The sequence below is a fragment of the Lithobates pipiens genome, unplaced genomic scaffold (genome assembly GCF_037356315.1).
Source record: "Lithobates pipiens isolate NorthernLeopardFrog02 unplaced genomic scaffold, aLitPip1_a1.2 Scaffold_3, whole genome shotgun sequence".
NCBI classification, from domain to species: Eukaryota; Metazoa; Chordata; class Amphibia; order Anura; family Ranidae; genus Lithobates; species Lithobates pipiens.
The window spans coordinates 43,209,240-43,231,686 of record NW_027507790.1 but is presented as its reverse complement, the minus strand read 5'-3'; the positions used below and the strand labels follow the sequence as shown (position 1 = coordinate 43,231,686).

At 43.9% G+C, this 22,447-nt stretch overlaps 1 protein-coding gene across 4 annotated transcripts in view; it reads left to right on the top strand.

Moving 5' to 3' along the window:
- Positions 1–2,779: 2,779 nt before the first annotated feature.
- CABIN1 (calcineurin binding protein 1) overlaps positions 2,780–22,447 on the top strand; it is a 326,274-nt gene continuing 306,606 nt past the window's right edge. For all 4 annotated transcript variants that reach the window (XM_077461572.1, XM_077461571.1, XM_077461570.1 and 1 more), the window contains exon 1: positions 2,780–2,912. The gene's annotated coding sequence lies outside the window, so the exon portion shown is untranslated. The remainder of the gene's footprint in view (positions 2,913–22,447) is intronic.

The following is a 22,447-nucleotide window of genomic DNA, read 5'->3' as shown; positions in this document are numbered from 1 at the left end:
TGTCTTTGGGGCCTGTCAAGTGAGAGTCACCCTCTTCAGCTAGAAGCACCAGTAAAGGGGATTCTAGGGAGTATCCTGAAGATAAGGTAGAGCATCAAGTCTGCTGCTAGTGAGAGCAAGAAGACTTAATTTCTCCATACATGTGGCTGTATGGTTAAAGCAGGGTGTCTGTTTCCTCAAATAATCCGGTGAGGCCAAGTCAGAGTTGTCCTTATCCACTGTGAATAGTTCAAGTTGGAGTATCCCACTAATCCCTTCTCCCATCCACGTCCCAAAATAAAATACAAAAAACACAAATACCCTGGGCTGGTCATTGAGTAATATCGAGCAAGCGAGTGTAAGGGTGGGACAAGTGGAAACCTCTAGCAACCGAGTGGAAACCCTTAGCAACCAGCTGCAGGTAACCAGAGTTACATTCAGCAAGCCCTACGGGGACAGTGCTACGTTTTCTTCACACTGTCAGCAATAACTTAATTGCTTAACAACATCCCTTATAAAATAAATAATTACCCCCTGATAGTGATGTTAACGTCAACAACACCACTGATATATGTTAAAAATAAAAGTTTATTGGTACATATAAAATGGATCAGTCACACATGTGATGATCTAACAATCATGATCAAACAATGCAAATAGACACATGGTAGATTCATTGCAAGCATACAAAATAGTATTCTAGATAGTGTCCGAAAACAACTCTCCGGTACCCAATGCGTTTCAGGTTCAAGCCTTTTGTCAGGGGTATTAGATAGGAGAATGTATAGAGACATAGTAGCATTGTGACATAGCAGTGGCAGACATGTAAGCTGTGGACATAAACCATGCAAATGGGACACCTACCAAGATTAGATAAGACAATGGTGCAATGTTCTATGAGCTATGCAAGCAGGAATCGCAAGAATCACTGCATAGGATGGCGTCAAATGGAGATCTCCGACACCGCCCCCAAGGGCCAAAAACAAGATGTCCCACGGAGGTCCCCACACTAAATTGGTCGAAAATTACAGATGGTATAGGAAACAAGGTCAGGGGCTGGATACAAAACAAGAAAAAGAAATAAAAAGAAATGGAAAGATAATTGGTATAATATTTCCCAGCTGGGTTACTGTGAAGGCAAAAAATAATAATAAGCAATACAGCCATCCACAGACTAAGTGTGACAGTCCATATAGCATATCAATAGTTCCTAGGTAGATGAACAAATCAAGGGGTGGGAGCCAATATATCTACCGTGTAATTTGGTGAGCAGAAACCCCCTTACATCAGAGTTCCTCTTTACACCAGAGTCCACAATATTCTTCCCTTAACCACTTACGGACCAACTTCCACAGTTATACTGCGGCAAGTTGGCTCCCCTGACGAGCCGTCGTAGTTGTATGTCGCCCGCTTTAAGAGCACTAGGGAGCGCGTGTGCCTGTGGCGTGGCGATGGGGCCGATGTCCGCTGGGCACCTGCGATCGCTCCTGAGAGAGACAGAACAGAGATCTGTCAATGTAAACAGACAAATATCCGTTCTGTCAGGGGTGGGGTAGACTGATGTGTTGTTTCTACTGCTTAGGAACAGCGATCAGTCTCCTCCCTTAGGCAGTCCCATCCCCCAAAGTTAGAAGCACCTCCCTAAAAAACACATTTAACTCCTTGATCACCCCCTAGTGTTAAGCCCTTCCCTGCCAGTGACATTTATACAGTAATCAGTGGCTATTTTCAGCACTGATCCCTTTATAAATGTCATTGGTCCCAAAAAATTGCCAAAGTGTCCGATCTGTCCGCCGCAATGTCGCATTCATGCTAAAAATCACTATCACACCACTAATAGTAAAAAAAAAATGAATAATAAAAATGCCATAAATCTATCCCCTATTTTGTAGATGTGATAACTTTTTACCAATCAATATACAATTATTGCAATTTTTTTACTTTTACCAAAAATATGCAGAATACATATTGGCCTAAACTGAGGAAGAAATTTGTTTCTTAAAAACAATTTGGGGGATATATTTTATAGCAAAAAGTTAAAAATATATTTTTTATTCCAAAATTGTTGCTTTTTTTTGTTTATAGCTCAAAAAAGAAAAACCGCAGAGGTGATCAAATACCACCAAAAGAAAGCTCTATTTGTGGGAAAAAAAGGACATCAATTTTGTTTGGGTACAATGTTGCACGAACCGCGCAATTGTCAGTTAAAGTGACGCAGTGCCGAATTGCAAAAAAATAGCCTGGTCAGGAAGGAGGCAAATCTTCTGTGGCTGAAGTGGTTAAAAAAGAAATAGCCGTGTTCAAGTGTTCGAGTTTGGCTTGAAGAAAAGGTGACAACCTCACGTGGAATTCCCTTCCACAGGTGGTGGACTCAGCGGAGAGCATGGATCGTTTAAAAAAAAAAACGATTAGATATGCACCTGACCGACTGCAACATACAGGGATATACAATGTAATACTAACATATAATCACACACATAGGTTGGACTTGATGGACTTTTTTGGTGTCTTTTTTCAACCACCTCCCCTACTATGTAACTAGCATGGCAATCAACGAGCTATATCTGGGGCTGTGCTGTATGGATAACAAGACACCATGAAAATGACTTTTTAACATAACTTTATTACTATGCACAATAAGTGACCATGACCAACGCAGCACGAGTAGAAAACAGCATTGCACATGCGCAGTGTTGGATCTGAGTGTCGGGGAAGCGCAGTGGGGCGAGCACGTATGCCGCTCTCTCCTGTACGCTCTCTTTCCTCATATGTGTCTTCCGGTGTACGCTGCTCTAGAGGGCGTGTTTCTAAAGAGGAATAGTTTGATTGGTTCTGTATTGGCCTGACGTTAGCCTACAGCTGCTAGTGATAGTACTGGGTGAATGTGGTCCATTATGAATGAGTGCTGGAGGTGGTTGCCGTGGTGACCGTAGGTGAGTTTCCCGGTAATTCTCCGTGCAGGAGACATACGTGGACACTATAATGTACTCGGACCTCCTACACGGATGTGTGAGCCGGCCCCGGGGCTGTTCATTGAAGGACTGGCTTCCAGTCTTCTCCTGATTGTTCTATGACAAAGACATGAGTGAATGCAGCTTAGATAGAACAGACACTGTATTGGATCGACGTGTGTTCATCATTATCACCGCCTACAGAGCCATGGCTGCATTCTGTCCCTCATAGGACAACTGGACTTATACTGTGTCCTTGCTGCCATCAGTTATGGGGGGGAAGAGCCGTGGCATAATCATAGTGCCCCTGGCATCATCATCATAGTCAGTGTCCCTGGCATCATCATCATAGTCAGTGTCCCTGGCATCATCATCATCATAGTCAGTGTCCCTGGCATCATCATCACAGTGTCCCTGGCATCATCATCATAGTCAGTGTCCCTGGCATCATCATCATAGTCAGTGTCCCTGGCATCATCATCATAGTCAGTGTCCCTGGCATAATCATCATAGTCAGTGTCCCTGGTCTCATCATCATAGTCAGTGTCCATGGTCTCATCATCATAGTCAGTGTCCCTGGTCTCATCATCATAGTCAGTGTCCCTGGTCTCATAATCATAGTCAGTGTCCCTGGTCTAATCATCATAGTCAGTGTCCCTGGCATCATCATCATAGTCTGTGTCCCTGGTCAAATCATCATAGTCAGTGTCCCTGGCATCATCATCATAGTCAGTGCCCCTGGTCTCATAATTATAGTCAGTGTCTATGACATCATCATCATAGTCTGTGTCCCTGGTCTCATCATCGTAGTCATTGTCCCTGGTCTCATCATCATCATAGTCAGTGTCCCTGGTCTCCTCATCATAGTTAGTGTCCCTGGTGTCAGCATCATAGTCAGTGTCCCTGGTCTCATCATCATAGTCAGTGTCCCTGGTCTCATCATCATAGTCAGTGTCCCTGGCACCATCATCATCATCATAGTCAGTGTTTGGTTATCAGTGCTGGTAGAAGAAGTAACCCTGACAGAACAGAGCCATTAGTACTGTCAGTGCATTGTCCATAGCACTGATGATACAGTATAGCGTCATTAGTAGGGGTGAGCTCAAGTATGTTAGGATCCTAGTCTGAACCCACAGGAAAGCTGTCACTGTGCCCAACCAATCATAAATGTCCGCAGCATTCCTCACCGTGCAGCTGTATGTATATGTATGATGGTGGGGCAGGGAATGTCTCAGCCATTTATACCGGGACTATGCTGCAAACTCCAAGTCAACTGGCAACTGTGCAGAGAAGCTGGGTCAGGTCTCCAGTGAATGAGAAGAATTAAGGGAGATTATTTTAAATCATGAGGGGTGAAAACCAGGGTGACCCTGTGGATTTTAGGGTGAGGTAACTGTATTGTTGGTAGCCCCGGCCAAGTATAGTTTCTTTATTAGGTTGAACGGTAGTGAAAGATTGTAGGGCAGAACCACAGGAGAGACATTTGCTCCCTTGCAATACATTGCTTCCCTATCTCTCTATGCCCTCTTGTTAGGTTTACATGATTGCCATTTTTCTAAACTGTTTTAAAAAACTATGGGTCAATTCAAAAAAGTTAATTAAGAAAAAACTAACAACAAAGAAAAAACAATTATGCAGTATTTATCGCAAAATCAAAAATGTGCTGGTAAATATCGCCAAAATACTATGCGGTAAGCTCCTATGTCCAATTTACAAACGTAACAGAGAGTAAAAAAATAGAAGTGCACTGAATGGAAATTTTGGTATAGAAAATGAAGGATGCATTAGACCGAAACCAAAAATGACAGTTTAAATTTTTTTTATAATTGTATTATATTCGCCATTTTTAATTATTATCATCAATTTAAATTAATATGAATTTATTGTTGGCCATTATTGGCATCTTTAGTGCAAGAAAAGCTCAAGAAAAATGCAGTCTTTAACCATCTCTTGTATCATGTCCTCGGTCTCTAACCATCTCTTGTATCATGTCCTCGGTCTCTAACCATCTCTTGTATCATGTCCTCGGTCTCTAACCATCTCTTGTATCATGTCCTCGGTCTCTAACCATCTCTTGTATCATGTCCTCGGTCTCTAACCATCTCTTGTATCATGTCCTCGGTCTCTAACCATCTCTTGTATCATGTCCCCGGTCTCTAACCATCTCTTGTATCATGTCCCCAGCCTCTAACCATCTCTTGTATCATGTCCCCAGCCTCTAACCATCTCTTGTATCGTGTCCCCAGCCTCTAACCATTATTATTATTATTATTAACGTTTTATCTAGCACTAACAGTTTATGCATCGCTTTACAAAGTATAGGGGGGACAACACAATTACAGTACAATACAAAAGGTACAGGAGGGCCCTGCTCGTAGAGCTTACATTCTAAAGGGAGGGGGTGGTGGTACAAAAGGTAATAGCTGCAGAGAATGGTTTGATGGGGGTGGTTCGGAGACAGTTAGGTGGGTGTGGGATAGGCTTCCCTGAATAAATGAGTTTTCAGGGAAAACCATCTCTTATATCATGTCCCCAGCCTCTAACCATCTCTTGTATCATGTCCCCAGCCTCTAACCATCTCTTGTATCATGTCCCCAGCCTCTAACCATCTCTTGTATCATGTCCTCAGTCTCTAACCATCTCTTGTATCATGTCCCCTGTGCCCATCATGCAACCTCATCAGTACCTGTGTCCATCAGATGCAGAAGCCTGCCGGTGCCCATCAGACGCAGCAGCCTGCCTATGCTCATCATGCAGCCTCAGCAGTGCCTGTGCCCATCAGAAGCAGCAGCCTACCTGTGCCCATCAAAATCAGCAGCCTGCCTGTTCCCATCAGATGCAGCAGCCTGCCTGTGCCCATCATGCAGCCTCATCAGTGCCTCCACCCATCAGATGCAGCAGCCTGCCTGTGCCCGCCATGCAGCCACACCAGTGCATGTGCCCATCAGATGCAGTAGCCTGCCTGTGCCCGTTGTGCAGCCTCACCAGTGCCTATGTCCATCAGATGCAGCAGCCTGCCTGTGCCCATCATGCAGCCTCACCAGTGCCTGTGAATGCAGACTGTCTGTGTCTGGATCAGAACGGTGATCTCCGTGTGTGACGGAGCTGGATTTGAATTGCCTGGGCTTCAGTAACAATGTCCCGCCTCTTATTATCAAGTCACACTGATTCAGTGTCCCACCATCTGATTAGTGTGCTGTCTATCATAGGAGGCAGGACGTTGTTACTACGGCCCGGGCAATTCAGCTCCCCAACACGCAGAGATCGTGCCTGTGCAATGAGAGGACGAGGGTGGGGAACACAGGACCTTGACCAGGATGACACTCCGCAATGCGCGGCACCCGGCGGCGCGGTTACTGCGCATGTGCGATTATCGATGCAATTGTCTGTATTTTTTTTCTTTCGGCAACATTCTGAAAACATAATTTTCATCTGACATGTTTCGGTGCATCCCTATAGAAAAAAAACATGCAGTGTTTATCACCAGGATTTTGCTGGTGGTATAGCATGCAGTATTTGTCAGAAACAGTGTGCGCCCTCCCTATAGCTGGTTGCTGAGCGGGCTGGGAAGCTTTCCACCGCATCCTTAACAATGGATGACTCATCAGATGTCAGTGGGCTCCCCGCTGACAGCTGAATGTAAAGAACACATGCTGACAATTAAAAATTATGAAAAAAAACTACATGGGGTCTCTCCCCACAATGCATACCAGGCTCTTCAGGTCTGGTATGGATTTTAAGGGGAACCCTACGCCAAAGCACCTTGACCCATGTTGACGGGGAGAAGGGCCTCTTCCCCACAACCCAGGACTGTGGTTGTGGGGGTTTGCGGGTTGGGGGTCTGCAGGCGGAATCTGGAAGCCCCTTTGTTAAATGTGTACCTCTACTCATTCACCTTAAAAAAAGCATCAAAAATAAATAAAAACACACAATATTTGACAATTCCATTAATAAAAAATACGTAAAAAATGTCTCCTGAACTAAATCCAATGTCACGATCACGATGCTCGCTGGACCTAAAAAGGAAGAAGAAAATGTAAAAAATCTCCAGGCCCGACGAAGGCTCACCCCATGTGATGTCACCGCCCCTGCATGCTTCTGTCTGGTGACGTTAGCTATTTAAGAACTGCCAGACTTCGCAACAGGCATTCGGTGGCAGGCTTCATCGGGCCGCTGGAGGTTTTTTTTTTTTCCTCTTCTTTTTCTGGTCTGCAGCAGACGTCATGATTGGCGTTGGATGTACTTCTATTTTTTTAAAATAAAGGAATAGTCAAAAACTGTGTGTGTTTTTATTTTTGACACTTTTTGGTGAATAAGTATGGGTACAATTTACCCCATGCTCATTCACATAGGGGTAGGGCCCGGGATCTGGTGACCCCATTGTTAAAGGGGTGTTCCAGACGCTGATAAACCCCCCCCACCTGCAGACCCCCACAACCCTCGGAAGAGGCCCTTGTCCCCATCAACAGACCCCCTGCCCAAAGCACCCCCCCCCCAATGTTGAGGGCATGTGGCCTGGTATGGTTCAGGAGGGTGCTCACTTGTCACTTTCCTGACTTGCTGGGCCGCATGAATTTTGGGGGAACCCTACACGTTTTATTTTTTAAAAATTACATTTTGGCATGGGGTACCCGAATGCAATGGGAAGGGACCCCCATGCTGTTTTATTTTCAAAATTTTTAATTGTTAATTGGCGGCATGGTTTCTTTATTCAGCATTCAGTGGGTTCCCCACAGACAGCTGATGAGTCATCTGTTGTTGAGGATTCGGCGGCTAGATTCCCAGCCTGCTCCTTAGCAACCAGCTAAATGCAACAAATTACCGCATGAAAATATGCGGTAATTACCACATTATTGAAACTTTACTTCAAAATTCTTAGCGAATTTCACTTTCAAAACTGATTTAACGCAAGAGCTAATTTAACGCATTTTATCTCTTAGTGAATTGACCCCTATTTGATTGGCCATTTTTGGTTTTCGGGGCACAGCCAGAGATTTTTGTTAAACTTGGTTTTAGGGCCACGTCCAATGGCCATTTTATGGGTCTTGACTGATTCCATTAGAGGTGGAATTTTAGTATTAACATAGTTGTATACTGTCAATTAAGGCATTGTACATTTTTAGATGTTTTTGTTGTTTTACTGGGAATTAGTATAGTTATATTCCCTGTGTCATTAGTTTGCCTTACCTTGTAATGATGGGCTCACATGTTATGGCTGAGCGATCCCCCTATGTCTATGTATTAATTTACCTAGCTTGTCCCTATTTCAAAAAGGCAACTTCTTGTTTAGGGTCATGCTCCTGGGAAAAATAAAATTCTCCCGTGCAGTGGGGCTGTACTGCTTGTTTTGTCTAGTGGTCCACAGAAAGGCTATACTCACCCGATCCTTCAATCCTCTGGAAAACAGCACTACTCGCGTCCAGCGGTGGACTGTTCCTATTGTCCTCATGTCCAGAGCTGGTCTATGGGCATGGTGATGTCAGGTAAAAAGAGGAAAGGAGGGCGCACCGACCTTGTGCATTACCAATGGTAAATTTTATTAAAAGCTATATAAAACAATAATCATACTCACAAACAAGCGTGTAAAAGAGGCTCATCATTAGGCGTCTACGTCTCTGAACGCCTGCAACCTGGACCTGATATTGGGAGGGGTCTGATGGCATCACAAAGGGATTATGTCAAGAACAGTCCATGCAGAAAAAAGATATAGGGGAAGAAACCCGAAGAGCTCGGATGGGAAAGGGGGATTGGGCAGGCAGTGGTCTTCTCCTTATGATATCAAAACTTCTAAAAATGTCGCTACTTTTTGTGCTTAGTACTATGGCATCCAAAAAAGACACTACAAAGAAGTTACCAAAAATTCCACCCCCAGGCGCTGGGAACTCCAGTTGTGCCTGGCCACTGTCATCCTCTCCTCAAATACCAGATATGACAAGTCAGGGTGAGTCTTTGGAATCAATTGGTAGTGCAACTGCTTCTCACCTTTCAGCCCCTGTATACGTGACTGAAGATGCATTTTCCTCCGCTCTGCAGGGCCTAGAAGGAAGATTAGCGGCTTTAATCGCATCCTCCAACCAAAAGGATAGGAAGCGTGCTAGAACCGCCTCCCCCGCCTCAGACCTTTTACCAAGAGAACAGTGGGTACAGGATGAGATGTTACCCTCAGGCGATCAGGAGGAAAAGCAAGCTGATTACTCCTCTGCGGAGGAAACAATGGTAGATGAACCCTTTTCAGCCCCGCAATCTGAGAAATTGCTGGTACAATCTCTTACGGAGATGGTTCATTCCACTTTCATGCTACCCCTAACGGAGTCAGCTGAAAATTCAGTTTCTTCCTTGGGTTCCTTAAAACCTTCATAGCCTTTTCATGCGTTTCCTGTCCAAGAATTACTAGAAAAGCTTATGTATGCAGAATGGGATCACACAGATAAGCATTTTCTCCCTCCAAAGAGATTCAAAGCACTATCCCATGGAGGAGAAATTCACCAAAAAATGGAATGTACCAGCAGTTGACGCTGCGATTTTCAGTGTGAATAAAAGTCTAACTTGTCCAATAGACAATACGCAAATGCTTAAAGATCCAACAGATAAAAGGTTGGAATTTCTGTTAAAATCCTCTTTTTCCTTGGCAGGTGCTGTTACTCAGCCTGCAGTCGCTGCAATAGGCATCTGTCAGTCCCGAAAGGACGAGTTTAAACAGGCCCTTAAGGAGGTTCTTGCACAACAAGCCATAAATTTGGCTGAACTACCAAAAGCAGCATGTTTTGCCATGAAAGATTCTTTTCACCAGGCATCCCGCCTTGTGCTAGTACACATGTGTAGGATCCTGTGGTTAAAAAATTGGTCAGCCGAAGCACCATGCAAAAAGCTCCTGACTGGCTTTCCTCCTTTTCATGGGGATCGGCTATTTGGGGATGATTTGGACTAATACATCCAAATGATTTCTAGTGGGAAAAGTACTCTTTTGCCAGTCAAAAGAAAGTATAAACACCCTTCATTTAGGCAGACTTTTTCTCCTGCGCCAGGGGCATCTGCCTCTAGGCAGTGGCGACGTCCTCTGCCATCAGACTCTAGAGGAAAACCTCAGGGTCAAGCCCAGGCACAGAAGAAGGCCTGGGGCCAGAAACCTGCAAAGCAGAATCCTAAAGCCTCATTATGAAGGGGCACCCCCCCTCGTCAGAGTGGGGGGAAGACTTCTGCAATACTCAGAAGTCTGGCAAGAGGAAATTCAGGACAGATGGGTCATCTCCACGGTGTCTCTAGGATACAAACTGGAAATTTGGGAGTTTCCACCATTTTCTGAGGTCAACGTTCCCAATCTCTGTTTCGGGCACTAGACCAAATACTGGCAGAGCAAGGTTTGGGATTTATTCAAATCTCTTTACCGAATGTAGATGTCATACCCATTCTAGAGCTAAAGAATCTAAATCAGTTTCTAAAGATCTGCTCCTTTCGCATGGAGTCGATCAGGTCAGTGGTTTCTATCCTACAAGGAGGAGAACTTCTGGCGTCTATCGACATCAGGGATGCATATCTGCATGTCCTTATATTTCCCACTCACCAAAGATTTCTGCGGTTCGAGGTAGAACAGCAGAATTTTCAGTTTGTAGCCTTGCCCTTCCAGCTAGCTACAGCACCCCGGGTGTTTACACAAGTGCTGGCCCCACCTCTAGCCAGGTTAAGGGCACAGGGTATAACAGTCTTAGCGTACCTAGATGATATATTGCTAATAGACCAGTTGGAGGCTCATTTGGAGCAAAGTGTATGCATTACAACCAGTTAGCTGGAAAGTCTAGGTTGGATTCTCAACCTAGAGAAGTCTTCCTTAAAACCGCTAAAAAGGCTGGAGTACTTGGGCCTGATCATGGACACAGCCGAAAAAGGTGTTCTTGCCTCAGGCAAAGATAAATTCTATAAGAGAGCTGGTGCAGATGGTCAGGTCAAAAGGAGATCCCTCCATTCGCCTTTGCATGAGGTTGTTAGGAAAGATGGTGGCTTCATTCAAAGTGGTTCCCCATGTCCAGTTCCATTCGAGACTGTTGCAAAACAGTATCCTGTCTGCTTGAAACAAAGTGATTCAAGCTTTAGACTTGCCAATGCTACTGTCCCCAAGGGTGTCCCAAAGCCTCAGTTGGTGGTTACTAACCCAGAATCTGCTGAAAGGAAAATCCTTCAGACTAGTTATCTAAAAAAAACTCATTCCGTGCACCCATCATGGGGTAATTCTGATCTAATAAGTGTGCTGTGGCAGCTAGGCCCCATTAATTGGGGTATTGAGGTATATAGAGATTCTACATTGATGCTCGCCAAAATGGCGTCAGGTGTTTTAGAAAAATGATCAATTTGCGTTAGGACATGTCTTGTGTCTTGTATATACAGTGCCTTGCGAAAGTATTCGGCCCCCTTGAACTTTTCAACCTTTTGCCACATTTCAGGCTTCAAACATAAAGATATAAAATTTTAATTTTTTTTGAAGAATCACTAACAAGTGGGACACAATTGTGAAGTGGAACGAAATCTATTGGATTTTTGAAGCTTTTTTAACTAATAAAAAATTAAAAGTGGGGCGTGCAAAACCTTTTGCTGCGATTACAGCTGCAAGTCGCTTGGGGTATGTCTCTATCAGTTTTGCACATCGAGAGACTGAAATTCTTGCCCATTCTTCCTTGCAAAACAGCTCGAGCTCAGTGAGGTTGGATGGAGAGCGTTTGTGAACAGCAGTTTTCAGCTCTTTCCACAGATTCTCGATTGGATTCAGGTCTGGACTTTGACTTGGCCATTCTAACACCTGGATACATTTATTTGTGAACCATTCCTTTGTAGATTTTGCTGTATGTTTAGGATCATTGTCTTGTTGGAAGATAAATCTCCGTTCCAGTTTCAGGTCTTTTGCAGACTCCAACAGGTTTTCATCCAGAATGGTCCTGTATTTGGCTTCTGCATCCATCTTCCCCTCAATTTTAACCATCTTCCCTGTCCCTGCTGAAGAAAAGCAGGCCCAAACCATGATGCTGCCACCACCATGTTTGACAGTGGGGATGGTGTGTTGAGGGTGATGAGCTGTGTTGCTTTTACGCCAAACATATCGTTTTGCATTGTGGGCAAAAAGTTCGATTTTGGTTTCATCTGACCAGAGCACCTTCTTCCACATGTTTGGTGTGTCTCCCAGGTGGCTTGTGGCAAACTTTAGACGAGACTTTTTATGGATATCTTTGAGAAATGGCTTTCTTCTTGCCACTCTTCCATAAAGGCCAGATTTGTGCAGTGTACGACTGATTGTTGTCCTATGGACAGACTCTCCCACCTCAGCTTTAGTTCTCTGCAGTTCATCCAGAGTGATCATGGGCCTCTTGGCTGCATCTCTGATCAGTCTTCTCCTTGTCTGAGCTGAAAGTTTAGAGGGACGGCCAGGTCTTGGTAGATTTGCAGTGGTTTGATACTCCTTCCATTTCAAAATGATCGCTTGCACAGTGCTCCTTGGGATGTTTAAAGCTTGGGAAATCTTTTTGTATCCAAATCCGGGTTTAAACTTCTCCACAACAGTATTACGGACCTGCCTGGTGTGTTCCTTGGTCTTCATGATGCTCTCTGCGCTTTCAACAGAACCCTGAGACTATCACAGAGCAGGTGCATTTATACAGAGACTTGATTACACACAGGTGGATTCTATTTATCACCATCAGTCATTTAGGACAACATTGGATCATTCAGAGATCCTCGCTGAACTTCTGGAGTGAGTTTGCTGCACTGAAAGTAAAGGGGCCGAATAATTTTGCACGCACCACTTTTCAGTTTTTTATTTGCTAAAAAAGTTTAAAATATCCAATAGATTTCATTCCACTTCATAATTGTGTCCCAATTGTTGGTGATTCTTCACAAAAAATTTAAATTTTATATCTTTATGTTTGAAGCCTGAAATGTGGCAAAAGGTTGAAAAGTTCAAGGGGGCCAAATACTTTTGTAAGGCACTGTATGAAGGTAATTTTGTTACCATTTCTTTTATTAATGCATCAAGGTATTTTCCTGTTTGTTCAAGGGGCCCTTTGATGGCAAGATTATTGGTCTCCCTGGTGGATCCTGTGATGACTTATGAATCTTTGGAATGATGTAAATAGTGTGGTGTATTGTATTCAGACATTGTAAGATGTTCACATTCTTTCTTGGAGAGTAGGTTCACTTCCAGGGCCAGCTTTAGCTTATAGTTGAGTTCTTGTACCAGGTTATGAAATTCGTTTTTCGTATGTAGACTTGCCATTAAGTTGTCTTCTAATTTCACTTTCATATTTGGTTTTGGACAGAAGTACAATATTTCCCCCTTTTTCACTCATCTTGATAATCATCTGCAGTGCTTCTTTTAGTTCCCGCAGGGCCTGTCTTTCATTTCTGTCAAGATCATCATTCGTCCAGCCTGTCCAGTCAAGCTGGGCTAGATCCTCTTGTACCAGGTCCAGGAAGAACTTCAGCCATTTATCTTTTTTGAAGGGGGGAATCTTCGTAGATTTTATCTTCAATTTTGCATTTTTCCTCCAGGGGTCATGGGAAGCAGCCATTAGTTCTGGTTTGTCCTCCTCTCTACACCAGGGGTTGACAAATTTGCTTGGAATCTAGGAGCCAGCTTAAAAAGTTAGGAGCCAGGTCCGTGACGGCGATCCGGACCTGTCCCTGGCCTGACATGGAGACGAGTGAGGGGAAGATAGCAGCGCCGCCGTCGCCGCCGCCGCCGCCCCCCCCCCCCCCGTCTCCAAGTCATTGCCCATAGCTCTTAGAGGGACATTTTATTAATTTTTTTCAAATGACAATTTTTTTTTCAATTGCATTTTAGTGTAAATATGATTTCCGAGGTCTCTCTGACCCCCCGGATCTCATATTTAAGAGGACCTGTCATGCTTTTTCTATTACAAGGGATTTTTACATTCCTTGTAATAAGAATAAAAGTGACACAACATTTTTTTTAAAAGAACAGTGGGAAAAAAAAAAGTTAAAATAAGCAGAAAAAAGAATAATTTTTAAACGCGCCCTGTCCTGCCCGCATATAAAATCGGTGTTCGAACCACACATAGGAGGTAGCGCCGTGATCGGTAGAGCGAGAGCAATAATTCTAGCCCCAGACCTCCTCTGTAACTCAAAACGTGCAACCTGTAGAATTTTTTTAAACGTCGCCTATGGAGATTTTAAAGGGTAAAAGTTTGTCGCCATTCCATGAGCGGGTGCAATTTTGAAGCGTGACATGTTGGGTATCAATTTACTCGGCGTAACATTATCTTTCACAATATAAAAAATAATTGGGCTAACTTTACTGTTGTCTTATTTTTTTATTAACTAAATTATTTTTCCCAACAAAAGTGCGCTTGTAAGTCCGCTGCACAAATACGGTGTGACAGACAGTATTGCAACAACCACCATTTTATTCTCTAGGGTGTTAGAATAAAAAATATATATAATGTTTAGGGGGTTCTAAATAAAGGGAAGAAGAGGCAGGTAATATAAAACAGGCAGAGGCATTGCTGGTTTGTCATACCAACGGCGACCACAAGAGGGCGCCAGATTCCATAAGGAATCATAGGACCGCAGAAGGCCTCAAAGCCGCGGCCTAAATTTTCGGCCGCCGGCGGAACGGCCCGACGCGATCACGCTGGGGGGGTCCACAGAGACAGGATACCCCCAGCTGTGCTGCCCCAGGCGCGAGGTCGCTATTTCTAGTCGCCAATGCGACCTGGCGCCCGGGTTTTGTCGAGCCCTGCTCTACACCATAAGGAAGTCAAGGTATCAATGGCTACTTGATCTTGAGTAGCATTTTGTTGAGGTTCCATCTCTTCAATGTTAGGTCTCTGATGTACTTGTCTCAAGTAGACCTAAGAATAATGCCTTGTACACACGGTCGGAAATTCCGACGGAAAATGTCCGATCGGATTATATTGTCGGAAAATCCGATTGTGTATGGGCTCTATCGGATTTTTTCCGTCTGAATTTCCGACGGAAAAAATGTGAGAGCAGGATCTCAAACTTTCCGACAAAACAATCCTATCAGACTTTTTCTGATCGTTTGTAGAGAATTCCGATCGGATAAAGTGCCACGCATGCTCAGATCAAATTACAAGACCAAAGCTATTGGCTACTAGCCTCAACGTAGTCCCGTTGTAACGAATGAACGTCATCACATTGAGAACGTTCGGATTTTCCGACAACTTTGTCCAACCGTGTGTATGCAACACCAGTTTAGGACAAAATCCGTCGGAAAAAAATCTGTGTGTACCGTGTGTACAAGGCATAAGACTATTTCTTTATAGACTTCAAAGTTATTCTTCAGGCTTGTTAGGGAGGAAGATGGACCTCTTTTCAGTAGCTTGATGTGTCTACTTTGTAGGTTGAAATCTGAGAGATTAATGATGGTGATGTCAGTTGAGTTCATACTTTAAGGTGGTGTATGGTTTCTTTCCATTCCATGGTCAAATTTAGTTCTTCTGCTGGCTGCACATCTCTGTCCTTATCTGTTCCTTCCTGAACTCTCTTTCATTCCTTTTCTCTTTTCTGTTTCCTGCGTTTTTTTGAATTTAGTTTCTTATGAGGACTGCTCTTCTAAAAAAAACTCACATTGCGGTCATCTTCTTCATCAGTGTCGGATACATTAGGGCGGTTCCTTGATAATGATCTAGAGCCTCTTTTAGTTTTCCTCGATCTGTTACGACCTCTTGGGTTGGAGAAATCAAAGATTTTCCCTTTCTCCCAGTCTTCAACATCCCTCTGGAACTTAAGATTTTTTTTTAGTTAATTTAAGGTTTCTTTGTACCTTGTTGACTTCCTTCTTTAATATCTCATTATATTTGTCAAATTCCTGCTTACCATTAAATGGTTCCAGTTTAAGGCTTTCATCTATTTGGACTTGCAATTCTGGTAGTTGTAATTTCTCTTCTGTCACTATTAGCTTGATCACCTCAATGCCTTGGTCAATGCAAGTTTGTTTCCATTTTTGAAGGAAACTTACGTTATGTAAATGTTCCACAGGGATCACCTGTTCACGTAGTCCTCGTGGGATTATTTTTGTTTCGCTGTATATTTCTAATGACAGAATGTCCCATTTGCGATTGGGTTGTTTAATGATTAACTTTTGATGTTGCTTAAAAAGGATTTTAATAGCATCATCATCTGATGGTATCTGTGCCTGTGGGTTACTTGAGAAGGATAGTCGAATTTCCTCTTCAATATTTTCACCAATTCCATAAGCCATGCTGGACTCACCTGAACAGGGTGGCACCCTTTCCTATAGTTCCGAACTCAGTGAACATGCAGAAAAATTTGAAAGGGAAGAAACCCGAAGAGCTGGAATGGAAAAAGGGGATTGGGCAAGCAGCGGTCTTCTCCTTATGGTATCAAAATGTTTATTAGTATCAAAGATTAATATAAAAGCAGACTACGTATAAATTTAAACATTTAAAGCGGTAGTAAACCCGCGAATGTTTTTTTTTTTACCACCTGCAAAGCAAAAGGCATAATGAGCTAGTATGCACCGCATACTAGCTCATTATGAAATACTTACCTTAGAACGAGGCCCCGACATCTGGCCCAATCCACGCCGAGGGAGCTGACGCGCCGTGAGTGGCCAGAGCCGCGATATCGTCACTCCCGCGCATGCACGCAGGAGATTTCTTTCCGGCTGGTCGGCCACTGCCGGATTTTCAGCCGAGAATCCCCTTGTGCGCATGCGCCGCTGCAGTCAGCGGCGCATACCGAGGGGAATATCTCCTAAACCGTACAGGTTTAGGAGATATTTTTTTTACCTACAGTAAGCCTTATTATAGGCTTTCCTGTAGGTTAAAGTAAAAAAAAAAGAGTATACAATTGTTGTATACAACAATGTTGCCACTGGTACACAGACACACCCAGATTAGTTTGCACAGTGTAAATGTTCATGCACAAGACTGCTGGACCACGCGGGGGCAAGAGCAGGAGGAACTGGTCTTGCGCTCAGAGAATTTAATTAGGTAAGTATATCTCCGCTCTTTTCACTCCTAGACAAAAATGAGCAGTTAACCCATGTAGTGCGGGCACAGCAGTGTACATCAGTGTCTTGTATTTTCTTGACATGCATTGTTTGGCTTTCACACTGGATTGTATGAAGCAATGTTCACATGTGCGTATAGTTACTTTTGCATTAATGAGGCAAGAAGCACTCTGAGCTGGCGGTAAGTGCAGCGGAGGTGGCTGATAGGGATGCACTGTGAGAATAATGTGAATGGAGATGGCTGGGACAAGAAGTGAGGTTGCCAGGATAGATTTGCAGTGCAGGTTGCCCTCTGGTACAGGGTACTTACCTTGTCCCCTACTCCATGCAGAACTCTGATCAGTGCCAGCAGCTGCAAGGAAGTCTTCTGTTCCAGACTTCCTATGTGGCTCCTTGTACCGGGCACATGACATGTCATATGATCCAGTAAGGGAAGTCAGGGATGTAGTGGTACTGGTGGGCCCTTTGCTCATTATTGGCAACACTGTATATGCAGCTGTATTTTCAATGTATATATTGTTTCTGGCCACTTTCCTTTTATGACTAGTGAATAAAAAGAATATATATAGGTCACTGGGTATTCCCTGTGAATGCATGCTTCACACATCTGGAAAGCAATCTATTTTCACTAAAAGCCCTTACAAGAATGCTTTTTTTGTTCAGTCATTTGACTGTAATGCCTGTGTTCCTCGCCATGCACTATGGAAGAAGGAACCATGGTGTGCGGCAGTATACACAGGCATCTATCAATCCCAGAAGTGCTGAATGCCAACAGTCTAAGCCCCTGTACACACGGTCGGAGATTTCGACAACCAAATCCATCGGATTTTGTCCGTCGGATCTTGTCCGAAACTGTTGCATACACACGGTCGGACTAAGTTGTCGAAAAATCCGATCATTCAGAACATGATGACGTAATTTCGTTCCGATGGGACTACGTTCAGGCTAGTAGCCAATAGCTTTGATGTAGGAATTTGATCTGAGCATGCGTGGCACTTGGTCCGATCAAAATTCTCTACACATGATCGGAGTATGTCCGATCGAACCAGTTGGTCGGAAAATATTTCCAACATGTTGGAAAATTGGATCCGACGGATATTCCGACGGAATCAGTCCGATGCATACCACACACAGTCGGATTATCCGACGACACGGTCCGATAGGACACATTCCGACGGATTCTCCGACCGTGTGTACAAGGGCTTACTGAGGCTGAAAAGATGGATTGGATTGGAGGTAGGAGAAAAAGGCTGCCAGACAGGTGAGTATACTGTTTACTATTGTTGAGTACTGGTGGTAATATCTTTAGACCCCTGACAGTCTCATTAAAGTGGAACATTACCCATAACAGCTTGATAAAAAATAATGTTCTTTAGCAAGGAACATACATTGTTATGCTACTAAAAAAGTGTATGCTGTAAATTGCCACCAGCATTGCTCCTTTCTCTTCTTGCCAAAGGCTGCCATTTTGTTGAAGGCCAGGGCCCCTGAATACCATAAATTTAACAGTTTCAAAAAACAGTTACTTACATTCATGGAATGCTGGGATTGCTAACTGTCACATTTGCTTATGTTTTCAACCAAACTGCCAACCCATCAAATGGCTGGTGTCATAACTGATCATTTGTGCAGCATCATGGCAGTTGCAGATCAAACAGAAGCAGCATCCTTGGCTGTAAAGGATAGAAGCTTTTTATTCTGCTTTAGGCTGGGTTCACACTGCTGCGGGGGGAGATCCGGATGTGATTCGCACCGCAAATCACATCCGATCTCCGTAGCGATGCGAGTTCAGCCATACAGATAGTATGGCTGAATTCGCATTGCTCCCGCAGCAAACTCGCACGGGACCCTTTTTTTGGTCCGCAACAGAATCGGATCGCATGGGTGTTCACACCATGCGATCCGATTCCTGTGCGAGTCGGCAGATCGCACTGCGAAATGCGGACGGATCTGGGGGTGTCATTAACATATCATTGACACTCCTAGCCGTCCGCATAGGGCAGTGTGAACTGCCGGCGGGAGGTGTGCGATGCGGGAAAACGCCGTGGATTTGCAGCGTTCCCGCATCGCAGCGGTGTGAACCCGGCCTTAAGGCTGTCAGCAGATCGGCCTTTACAAACTCAACAGTGCCTAACAATGGAGAGCAACTGAGCATGTGCAGAGCAGGGTGAGACAGTGTATTACTGGATTTTAAACAGTACAGGCACTTTGTTTGAATGTTTTACATAGCTATACCTGTAGCCCGCCTGAAGTAATCATTTGACCTAATTTTGTGACTAAAGTTCCTCTTTAACAGAAATTCTAAAGCACAGATCTGCCTGTTTCTCTAACCTACCCCCTAGGGAGGGTGGGGCAGAGGTGGTTTAGTGATAGTTTGGTTAGGTAGGACGAACTGTAGACCTCTAAGCTCACAAGGGAGAAGAGCGCAGATTACGCCCTCATGCACACTGTATGCTCTTGAGGGCTTTTTTCTTCTACAGGAGTTTAGCAGCAGCAAAAATTAGGTAGAAAACTGCACTTTGCATGGTCGTTAATGCACATTAGCTCACATTCCGGTGTTTGGTGTTAATACATTCTATTGCCCAGTATTCTGGCAATTAAAATGGATTAACGCTGGAACGCACTTATTGCTGATGTGCATAAGGCTGGGTTCACACCGCTGCGGGTGAGAGATCCGGATGTGATTCGCACCGCACTGCAGTGCAAATCACATCCGATCTGTCTGTGCGATGCGAGTTCAGCCATACAGATAGTATGGCTGAATTCGCATCGCACCCGCCGCAAACTCGCACAGGACCCTTTTTTTGGTCCGCAGCAAAATCGAATCGCATGGGTGTTCACACCATGCGATCCGATTCCTGTCCGAGTTTGCAGATCGCACTGCGATATGCGGACTGGTCTGGGGGTGTCATTAAGATTTCATTGACACCCCCAGCAGTCCGCATAGGGCAGTGTGAACTGCCGGCGGGAGGCATGCGATGCCGGAAAACGCCGCGGATTCGCGGCGTTCCCGCATCGCTATGGTGTGAACCTAGCCTTAATGTGCGTTAAGGAGCTTTTGCTACAAGTGATGTTTTTGTTTTTGTTTTTTGTTTTTCTGCCTGTAAACTCCTCTGCCACTAAACTACTGAAAACTCTTACTCCTTCACTAAACGCCTATAGTGTGCATGGACGCATAGACTAACATGGAGGGGAGTTAACCACTTGACCACTGGGCACTTAAACACCCTTAATAATCAGACCAATTTTCAGCTTTCGGTGCTCTCACATTTTGAATGAAAATTACTCAGTCATGCAACACTGGACCTATATGAAATTTTTGTCCTTTTTTTCACACAAATGGAGCTTTCTTTTGGTGGTATTTAATCACCGCTCGTTTTTTTATTTTTTGTGCTATAAAAGAAAAAATACAGAAAATTCTTTAAAAAAATGAATTTTTCTTTGTTTCTGTTATGAAATTTAGCAGATTACTAATTTTTTCTTCATAAATTTTGGCCAAAATTTATACTACTACATATCTTTGGTAAAAATAAGTACAAATTGGTGGATATTATTTGGTCTTTGTGAAAGTTAGGCTGCTTTCACACTGGGGCGGGAGCAGCGTCGGCGATAAAGCGCCGCTATTTTTAGCGGCACTTTACCGTCGTTTTAGCGGCGGTGTGCGGGCGCTAGCGGGGTGGTTTTAACCCCCGCTAGCGGCCGAAAAGGGGTTAAACCCGCCCGCAAAGCGCCGCTGCAGCGGTGCTTTGCCGGCGGTATTGCCGCGGTGTCCCATTGATTTCAATGGGTAGGAGCGGTATAGGAGCGGTGAATACACCGCTCCTTCACCGCTGCAAAGATGCGGCTAGCAGGACTTTTTTCACCGTCCTGCCAGCGCATCGCTCCAGTGTGAAAGCCCTCCGGCTTTCACACTGGAGTTAAAGGGGCCGGTTTTTTTCAGGCGTTACACAGGCGCTATTTTTATTTTTATTTTTATTATTTTTATTTTTATTTTTACACAGGCGCTATTTTTAGCGCTGTAACGCCTGAATACCGCCCCAGTGTGAAAGCAGCCTTATAGAGTCCACAAGCTATGGCGCCAATATCTGAAAACTGATCACACCTGAAGGACTGACGGCCTATTTCAATTCTTGAGACCCTAACATGCCAGAAAAGTACAAATACCCCCCAAATGAACCCTTTTTGGAAAGAAGACATTCCAAGGTATTTAGTAAGAGGCATGATGAGTTTTTTGAAGTTGTCATTTTTTCCCACAATTCTTTGCAAAATCAAGATTTTTTTTACTTTTTTTTTTTTTCACAAAATTGTCATATTATCAGTTTATTTCTCACACACAGCATATGCATACCACAAATTACACCCCAAAACACATTATGCTATTACTCCCGAGTATGGCGATACCACATGTGTGAGACTTTTACACAGTGTGGCCACATACAGAGACCCAACATGCAGGGAGCGCCATCAGGCGTTCTGGAGCACCCAGGCCAATTCTGACATTTCTCTCCTACATGTAAAAATCATCATTTATTTGCTAGAAAATTACATAGAACCCCAAAACGTTATATATTTTTTTTTTTAGCAAACACCCTGGAGAATACAATGGTGGTCGTTGCAACTTTTTATCTCGCACGGTATTTGCGCAGCAATTTTTCGAATGCTTTTTTTTGGAAAAAAAACAGTTTTGTACTTAAAAAAAAGAAACACAGTGAAGTTAGCCCAATTTTTGCATAATGTGAAAGATGAAGTTACGCTGAGTAAATAGATACCTAACATGTCACTCTTCAAAATTGCACAGGCTCGTGGAATGGCGCCAAACGTCGCTACTTAAAAATCCCCATAGGCGACGATTTAATTTTTATTTACTGGTTACATGTTTTGAGTTACAGAGGAGGTCTAGGGCTAGAATTATTGCTCTCGCTCTAACGTTTGCAGTGATACCTCACATGTGTGGTTTGAACACCGTTTTCATATGTGGGCGGGACTTGCGTATGCGTTCGCTTCTGCATGCGAGCACATGGCGACAGGGGCGCTTAAAAAAAAAAAAAAAAAAAAATGTTATTGTTCATTTTACTTTATTTATTTTAGTTTGACATTTTTTTCCCCCCAAAAATTTTTTTTGATCACTTTTATTCCTATTACAAGGAATGTAAACATCCCTTGTAATAGGAATATGGCATGACAGGTCCTCTTTACAGTGAGATGTGGGGTCAATAAGACCCCGCATCTCACCTCTAGGCTGGGAAGTCTGAAAAAAAAATAAAAAGATTCTGGCTTTGATCGTATTGGCGAGTCGGTAGAAGCACTGAAGGGCAGCGGGAGGGGGGGGATGTCTATGGCTGGGTATTGCAGGGTATCACCGACTATGGCTGGGTATGGCTGGGTATCTCCGAGTATGGCTGGGTATCTCAGAGTATGGCATTGCAGAGCATTGCAGGGTATTGGCGGGTGTTGCAGAGCATTGCAGAGTGTTGCAGGGTATTGGCGGGTGTTGCAGAGTGTTGCAGGGTATTGGCGG